The sequence below is a fragment of the Marmota monax genome, unplaced genomic scaffold, assembly GCF_021218885.2.
Source record: "Marmota monax isolate L192 unplaced genomic scaffold, Marmota_monax_Labrador192_F-V1.1 WCK01_AAM20220418_F8-fsc00338, whole genome shotgun sequence".
Lineage (NCBI taxonomy): Eukaryota > Metazoa > Chordata > Mammalia > Rodentia > Sciuridae > Marmota > Marmota monax.
The window spans coordinates 514,727-523,715 of NW_026693035.1; positions in this window are offsets into that span (position 1 = coordinate 514,727).

Genomic DNA, 8,989 nt, shown 5'->3' on the forward strand with positions numbered 1-8,989 from the left:
GCAAGGGTACAAATCATGGCTAATTAACACTTAATTAGAAGAACTCAGTTAATGAGGAGGTCCCATCCTGGCCTAGGTCCCCAGAGAGGCAGACCAGGTTCACACTTTGGACCCCTTCTCCTGGACCCTGATTTGGCTAGGACAGGCAGGCAGATAAACAGCTGTAATACAAATGGACCCAATGGACCATCAGGACCACCCTTTGAACTGGCAGAGCTGGCTCATCCTTCTCTGTGTCTTTGCTCCCTTTCTCTAATCACAAGATCCCTGTGGTCAGGCCCTCCTACCTCTCCCACCCTCTGCCCTCCTCCAGACCCTTCTCCCCAACTGTGTTGGGTCATGATCTTTGTGGCTTCTTTTTCTTTCCTGTCATGCCAGGCTGCTTCCTCTGTGGGTTTTGGGTCTCCTCACAGGGAGTCCTGACCTGATCATCTCCATATCCCCTCACTTTATTTTCCTGTCCTCAGAACACAGACCTCTCCAATCTAGAGAATTCACTTGAAGATTGTGCCGCTCACATCTCTAGAAAAACCCAAAGAGCTGGTAACCGAAAGCCTTTCCTGGAGTGGAGTGGGAATGCCTCACTGGAGAGAGTCAAGGGCTGTCTTGGAGTCATAGTCCTGCCTACCTTCCTGGCTCCCTACTTACAACACTATTGCACATGTGGATTCTTCCCAGTACCCACAGGCATGGGAGTTTGGGGTTTGTCCAGTGGCTCTTGCCTGAAAACCTTGTGCTCACAGCTCCAGAGGACAGAGGCTCACATTGGATTCATTGGGGGAACAAGTGCAGCAATAAGAACCTGGCTTCCAAGGCACAATAACCTGGGCTTATGGGGACCTCGTGCAACTAAATAATTTGAGACAGGGTAATACCTGTCAGCCAGAGGTGCAAGCACAAGTGAGTCAACAAGGAGGATGTGGATAAAGGGTGGTTGCACACTTCCCTCCCCTGGGAGGGCCCAGGGTGAGGGAAGGCAGAGCTATCTGCTTCCTCCTCTGCCTAGGAGACTGCAGATTCCCCAGGACCACCTCACTCCTCCTATCTTTAAGCCTCTCCCTCTGCTGGATTCTTTCCAATAGCATTTACACATCGTCAGGGCTCTCCCATCTTCAATCATGAAACCCCACCTATCTCTTCTCTGACCATTCCTCCTTCTCCTCTGCCCCATCACTCCACCCAGACACCTCCCTGTAACCTTCATGTCTAAATCCCTCATCTTCTCCTGTCCAGAGTTCCTCTAGGCCACACTGACCTTCTACTGGGCTGCTGAAAGAAAAACACCTGGTTCTCTCCTCCTCTTGGTTGGTCTACCCCTTCTCTGTGGACTGTGCGTCCTTCTGTAGGTTCATGTTCACCTCTGCATAATTATAACATGCAGTAAGGGGGTCAGAAGGAAGCAACAACCGTTTTCTCTCTGTGAGTATTTCTCCTGTCCATTCCTGAGCACCTGATCCAACAGCCACATTTTTCTTCTTTTTTGTTTCTTTACTTTTTATCAAAGGTGATATACATACCCAGTTGAATAAGTCCAACAATTCTATAAGGCTTTTAGCAATAGCAACACAAACCTCTCCTCCCTTCTGCTTCCATTCCCATTTTTCCTGTACTTTTGCCATGTTTTTAAATAACATGCTTATAATGTTATTACTTGATTTTTCCATCTTAGACAGTATCCATTAGAAGCTGAAGACAAATCTAAACCACATATCCATGGGCACACTTTCCCTCTCCTCCTGTTGTTGTATAATAAAGAATTTGTTTGTTGTTACCCTCTGTTCTTGGGGATGAGCTTTATGCCAAAGAGGCGACCCCTGGAAGGCCTTTAGGAACTTTGGGATGGGGGCCAATCACACCAGAAAGACACTCTGTCTTTCATGTTAGAGGTTGAGGTGTTGAGCTATGTGATATCAACGTGACCCCTGGTGAGAAATTGGGACTGACATTTTACTTTAATCATGTGGCCAATGATTCAATGCATATGCCTAGGTAATGAAACCTCCCACCCACACAAAAAAACAAAACAAAACAAAATTCTGGAGGTCAAGATTCCTGGCTGGTGGTCAACAGCAATGTGCCAGAGGGTGAGAATATGGAAGCACTATATTCAGGTCCCTTTCAGGCCTTGCCTTATAGGTCACCTCATAGACCATGGCTGGTACTGGTTTATATTCTTTAAAGTGAAACTATGATCATAACATTGTGCTTTTCTGAGTTCTGTGTGTTGCTCTAGTGAATTATTAAACCTGAGCTGGTCATGGGAACTTCCAAATATGCAGCCAGATGGTTAAGAGTGGACTCGGCACTTGCAACTGGTGTCTAAAGTAATAGCAGGTTTGTTGGAATCTTCTACCTGGAGCCACCAGGTAGTGGAACCTCAGTCTGGCTGAGCCTAGAAAAGTCCAGCCAGGAAAACAGAAGAACTCTTAAGTAATTACACAGAACACTGAACACAGATGGCTAAAAATATGTTAAAAGGGTTGCAGTACTACCAAGGGGAAGATGAGAATACTGGAAATTAGTATCCCTAGGACAAGAGGAGCAAAGAGGAAAAGTGATACTGTAGGGAGTCACAGAGCTATTCAAGTAATTGCTGTATGTTGGGAGCGGCGGCAGCATGGTTGGAAATGTGAAAATGAAGCAAGAACCTAGAAGCCCACACTCACCAGCCATCACTGAAGGTGCCACCAGAAGCAAGAATTGTCCTACGTCCCAGCCAGACTTCTGATCTCTCAGAATCTAGCCAGAAGTCAGCTAGCCAGGGAATCCTGGAAATGTAGTTTGCAGTCTTCCAGTCTCCTGCCATATTGAGGAGAGCAGGAAGCCAAATCAAGAGGCAATGGATAAATAACTGGCACATTCAATGAGTCTGTAGAGTAGGGCCATTGGCGGCCCATTTGGAAATGTGGACATTTGGGGGCTAAGCTACTGAGAATAATGCTGGAGCTACCACTGGTAGTAGATTGGGAAGTAGATTTTCCTCCTTCTCCTCCTTTTTCCTCCTCCTTCTCCTCCTTTTCCTCCTTCTCCTCCTCCTTTTCCTCCTTCTCCTCCTCCTTTCCCTCCTACTCTTCCTTCTTCTGATGGGGTCTTGCTGTGTTGCCCAGGCTGGGGTTGAACCCATCAATCTTCCTGCCTCAGCCCTCTAAGTAGCTGGAATTACACACACCTGACTTCTTTAGTGCTCTTATTAAGAAAAGGTATCTGGTGAGTACCTCTTTGGGAACCATGTGATGATTAATTTTATGTATCAACTGGATTGGGCCATGGGGTGCCCAGACATCCGGCCAAACATTACTCTAGGAGTGACTTTGAGGGGGTTTCTGGATTAGATTAACAATTTAATCAGGAGATTGAGTAAGATGGATTGTTTCCCCTAATGTGAGTGGGCCTCACCAATCAACTGAAGACCTGAATGGAACAAACAGGCAGAGGAAGAACCTCTCCTGCTGACCAAGCTGAAACATAGTCTTTCATGAACTGAAACTTTTTGTTTTTTCTTGGTCCTTGAATTTGCCATCTTTCACACTAGAGTTTTGACTCTGCAGGTTCTCAGCCCTCACACTTGAACTATAACTAGACACTGGCTCTTCTGGATCTCCACTTACCAACCGCAGATCTTGGTATTTCTCAGTCTCCACCATTGTGTGAGGTAATTCTCTGAAGAACACTGTCTGAAAAGTCTGTACTCTCCCACTTGACTGGGCACAGATTATTGGCACTTGCATGGCTTGATTTTAGCTTCCAGCATTGCTAAAGGGGGTATCGTGTGCCATTTGACTCCTGTTCTTTACATGTGAGAAGGAAAACCAGTGGGCCAAGAGGAAGACCCTGAGGGGAAGTGGAATGCAACAGACTCAGATCTGCACCTGGACTGTGGCTGTGGGGCTGTGGGAGGCTTACTGGAGGTGACACAGGTTTGTAATATGCTCTGGGGAGAGTGACAGACAGTACTGAGCAGCACTGGCTCTCCTATCTAGTATGTATATCAAATCATGCCCTGGTGGTGACCCAGTGCACAAATTTTGGGTATGATTCCTCAGACAACTCCCCGGTTTCTGTTCTTGGAGCACCATGTACCTGCAGCACTTTGCTACAGATTGAATTTTGTATTCCTCCAAATTTGTGTGTTGAAATTCTAACTTCCATGGTGATGGCATTAAAAGTTGGATCCTTTGGGAGGTGATTAGCTCATGGGAGCAGAACCCTCTCAAATGGGATTAGTGCCCTTGTAACAGAGGCCCAGAAGGGCCCTCAGTCTCTTTCCACCTTGTGGGGACACAGTAAGAGGATAGTAGTCTATGAATCTGGAAGCGGGCCTTCACCAGACTCAATCTACACACCTTGATCTTGGACTCTCCAGCCTCCAGAACCATGAGAAATAAATTTCTGTTGTTTGTATAAGCTGCCCAATTTCTGGCATTTTTTGGTTTTGGTAGCAGCCACAATGAACTAATACACATTTCATGATTCTAATTTTGCAATCTGATTAGAGTCTGTCTCCCTCATGAGATACCAGATACACAAGTCAAGGAGTACCCAATGAGTGTTTGTTGAATAAACTAATCGGTGAAATCAAATTGTCATGTTACATCTACTAATATAGCAAAAACTACTCATCATAAGAGCCATCTCCTACCCCCAGTCCACAGAGGTGGACATCTGGCCCACACTAAGCAGACCACCCTCTCCCACCACTACGAATCTGGAGCAGAGATATGTCAGACCAAAAGTTGCTGGGTTGAACTACCTAGTGGAGGCACCTTAAGGAGACAGTCCTTTGGGTCCCCAGTGCTGAAAAGACCAGTGTTCTGCAGGTTCCCCCACTTACTGTGAACTGCCCTTGAACTTTTTCAGGAAACTTATTTTCCTTGCCTAATTCACTCAAGATTTGTTTCTGTTACTTGCAGAGAATTCTAACGCATGCAGAAACTGGTCCTTGAAGGGGCATTTAGGCATAGTCCTCCCAGGAAAATGTGGGATATCTGGTGCTGGTTATTGAGTCAACATGGGGGAGAGGTAAGGAGCTCTCCATGCACATTCTAGAATGGGGAAAGGTGTTCCATTAAACAATTGATTAAGGTATCAATTAGGATCACCTGAGGCCACATGTCCTCTGTGTTAAAGCTCTGGGTCAATTCAAAGGCCATAAGGGATATCGGGTGACAGTGTAGGGTGGTTCCATATGATGGTGTTAGTTCCCTCACCAAAAAAAAAAAAAAAATCTCAGTGTTCTTTTGTCCATATTGAGCTGGGCCTTTCCTTGGTTCCTCTGAGAGTTTCCCCCCAGCACATGGTACCCAGGGCTTTACATAGGTGCAAGCACTCTGCCACTGAGCTGACTCCCCAGCCTTTTTTAAAAAGGTTTGACTTTGAGACAGAGTCTCACTAAGCTGCCCAGGCTGGCCTCAAACTTACCTCAACTTCCTGAAGTGTCTGGGATCAGAGGCATGCACCACTGAGTTCAGCTGCTGTGAGAGCACTTTGAAGTCCTTGCAGCCTCAGGCTAAAACTTGTGAAAAACCTGGGTCTAAAGTCAAATCCTGGGTCACTGGAAGGGAGCTCCACAAGGACTCTATTTTCAAACACTCCCTTAAGACGGTATCACAAACTGGGTGGCTTAAACTACAGAATTTATTGTCTCATAGTTCTGAGGCTAGAAGTATAAAATCAAGGTTTCATCAGGGCTGGTTCCATTGAGGGCTGCAAGAGAGTTCTATGCTTCCCTCTAGTTTCTGGTGATTTTTGTTATCACTTGAATTATGCAGGCATTGCTCCAGTCTCTGCCTCCATCTTCACCCATTGTGTGTGTGTGTCCAAATTTCCCCTAGTCATATCGGATTAGACCCCACCATAAAGGCTTCATCTGGAACCAAGTAATTGCATGTGCAATGACTCTATTTACAAATAAGGTACTAAGAGGTGAGGACTTCAACAATCTGAGTTTGGGGCTGGGGGAGCATGATTCATCATAGACTCATAGCTCTGACCTAGGCTTCACATTCATGTTGGGGTGTTAATCAGGAAAGTTGGGGATGCTGACCATGGCACAGTGACTTTGGAAGGAATATAAGAACCAGGAACCAGACATCTTACAATTCCTCTGAAATACCCAGAAGCCCAAAAAAACTACATCCCTGCAAGGGAGAGCTGACTGTTCCCCTCCTGCCACCACGATGTTCCCTAAAGGAACAGAACTTTTCCTCAGCATAGCCCCAAGGGCCAACTCAGAATCAAGGTAGGGAGAAGAGGAACACTTAGAACTCAGAAGAAATGGCAAGAACATATCAACTTACAGCTCTTAAAAGCTGAGACTGGTTGAAGAAGTGTGGCGAAACAGCCCAGGGAGCACAGTGTAAGTTGGGTCAAGCTGACTGCAAGGACCATGTGCTATCAGGAGTCTGTATTTTGTACCAGCTTGCCTGCAGGGCATGGTGCCAGCATTTTTCAGGGAGCGAATGCCAACCTGAACCAAATATGGGTCTGTGACTGGAACACACTGTTGGTCTGGGATTAAGGAAGAATCCAGAGACTTGGGACTGGAATGCTGGACTGGATGAATCACAGGCATCTGCCACACCCCATGTCCCTCTTCAACTATTTCCCCCATAAGGGCTGAGGACTTGCCCCCTGATTTGGGAAACAGCTTAGTAATGGAGACATCAGGATCACAGAGAGAACGTTATTGCCAGGTGTGGTGGCCTGCAGGTCATTGAAATGCACTTCTTAGTCTGAGATAGGATGGAAGGATGCCCTGCTGGCTGAAGCCAGGAGATAGCACTAAACCTCCAGGAGTAGAGTGGGAGACAGAAGATAGTAGGCATCATATGGGTGGGAAGGAAATCAGTTCTCAAGGATGGCCTGATCCATGGTGCTTACTGGCTATGGTTCATAAAACCAGGGGTATCCCCAAAGAAAACACTTCATGAAGCTTGGGGATACCTGTTGGTGAAGAATGGCTGTTGCAGGTTTGTTCCCTGGAAAGCTGATTTTAGGATGGAGGTTAGCATGCAGGAAACTTATGATGGAGAAGCCTTAAAACCAGCATTTATGAACTGGAAGGGAAAGATAGAAGGAGCACTGGAGAGAGGGAGGCTTTGGACAGTGATGCAGCCACGGTAGAGGGCCTGGCTGACCCCATGAGGACCACTGAAGCCAGGATGGTTCTTCAAAGTTGTCATTAGCTAGGACAAGGGGCAGGGAGGGACTTTATATGTCTGTGTCTAGAATTAAACTGGGTACCCTGGGAGGGCAAGCTGTCACTCTAAGGCAGTATATAAGAAAGCCAAGAGCTGAGGGCTCTATGCCACAGCACTGTCTGCAGCTTGGGAACGAGCCCTGTGATACTGAAGGAATCTTGGGATCCACTGTAGACATTTCCCCAGCAAGGGATTCCTCATCCAGCTCTTGGGCTAAGGCCACCAGAACTTGGGAAAGGGGAGGCAGCTAGTTAGCCACACTAAGCTGAGCAGTCAACACATGCTGTTGAGATAGAGGCATTCAGGGCTCAAGGAGTCTGAGCTGCAGAAATTAGGCTACCTTGACTTTATCACTGTGATACCAGAAATGAAATTAATTAGCAATCACCTTTGATTTTATGAGATGGTATCACCAGAAATAAATCCCAAGCCTCGTGCACAAGGATCTGTAACTGACTGTGTCTCTCAGACAATCCCCAGGCCCAAGGAAAAAGTAAATCACATCTATAGGAGGTTTCAGAGGAGGAAAGAGGGGATTCACTTTCCTCTCCTGCTAATTATAACTGAAAACTTTGAATACACAAAAAGTAAATGCCTGAAATGCTGGGCAGAATGGGTCATGCCCGTAATTCCAGATACTTGGAATTAAAACAAATAGAACAACAGTGTATTTGATGAGACAGGAGGATCACAAGTTCAAGGCCAGTTCAGCAACTTAATGAGACTCTGTCTCCAAATTAAAAATAAAAAGGGCTAGTGGTGTAGCTTAGTGACCGAGTGCCCCTGAGCAGTACTGGAGGGGAGGGGGAAGTAAATGCCTAAAAAATAAGTAATAATGGCAGATTGGAAGGAAAAGCCAAAACATAAAGAAAGCCTGATGGCAGACCCATCTCCTGGCTGTTGGTCTTTTTCTTGGTCTATTGGCCTTGGCCTGGGTGGCTGAAACCAAGAACTGCATAGCAGCAGGGGAAAATAGCAAAACTACAATAGAACCAGTCTTCTGGGGAAAGTGGTCCTTGGAGCAGATGAGTGGGAGAATATCTGCATTTTTCTCCTTTTTTCTCTCCCAGTCTCACCATGAGCCAGTGCCCATTGTGGAACTATACAGCCACATTGGTAGTGGCATGGTACCACCGGTGCTGGGTGTGGTAGTACATGCATGCTATTCCAGTGACTTGGGAGTCTGGGCAACCCGATGGGGTCCTGTCTCAAAAATTTAAAAAGGGCTGAGACGGTAGCACAGTGGTAAAGTGCTTGCCTGGCATGCACAAGCTCCTGGATTCAATCCCCAACACTGCGGGGGCAGGGACTACACGAGAGAGAGAGAGAGAGAGAGAGAGAGAGAGAGAGAGAGAGAGAGAGAGAGAAAATGAATTTTTCCTAAGGGAACTAACTTATACCCAACTATTCATAAGACCGATATTCATAAAAACCAAAAGGTAGAAATCAACTGATAGATAAATGTGTTATATACATACAATGGGACCCCTTCGGGTTGCCCAGACTGCCGTCAAATTTGTGATCGTCCTGCCTCAGACTCCAAGTCACTGTTATCTACATACAACATTCCATTTGTAATATCCTGAGAAGGCAAACCCCATAGACAGAAAGTAGATTGGTTTTGCTTGCCAAAGTCTAGGGGGAATGGGCAGTGAATGCTCGAGGGTTTGGGGTTTCCTCTGGGGATGACAAAGTGTTCTGAAATACCCAGTGGTAATGGTTGCACAACTACAATATACTAAATACTGAACTGTACATTTTAAATGGGTCAACTGGGTATGTGAATTATA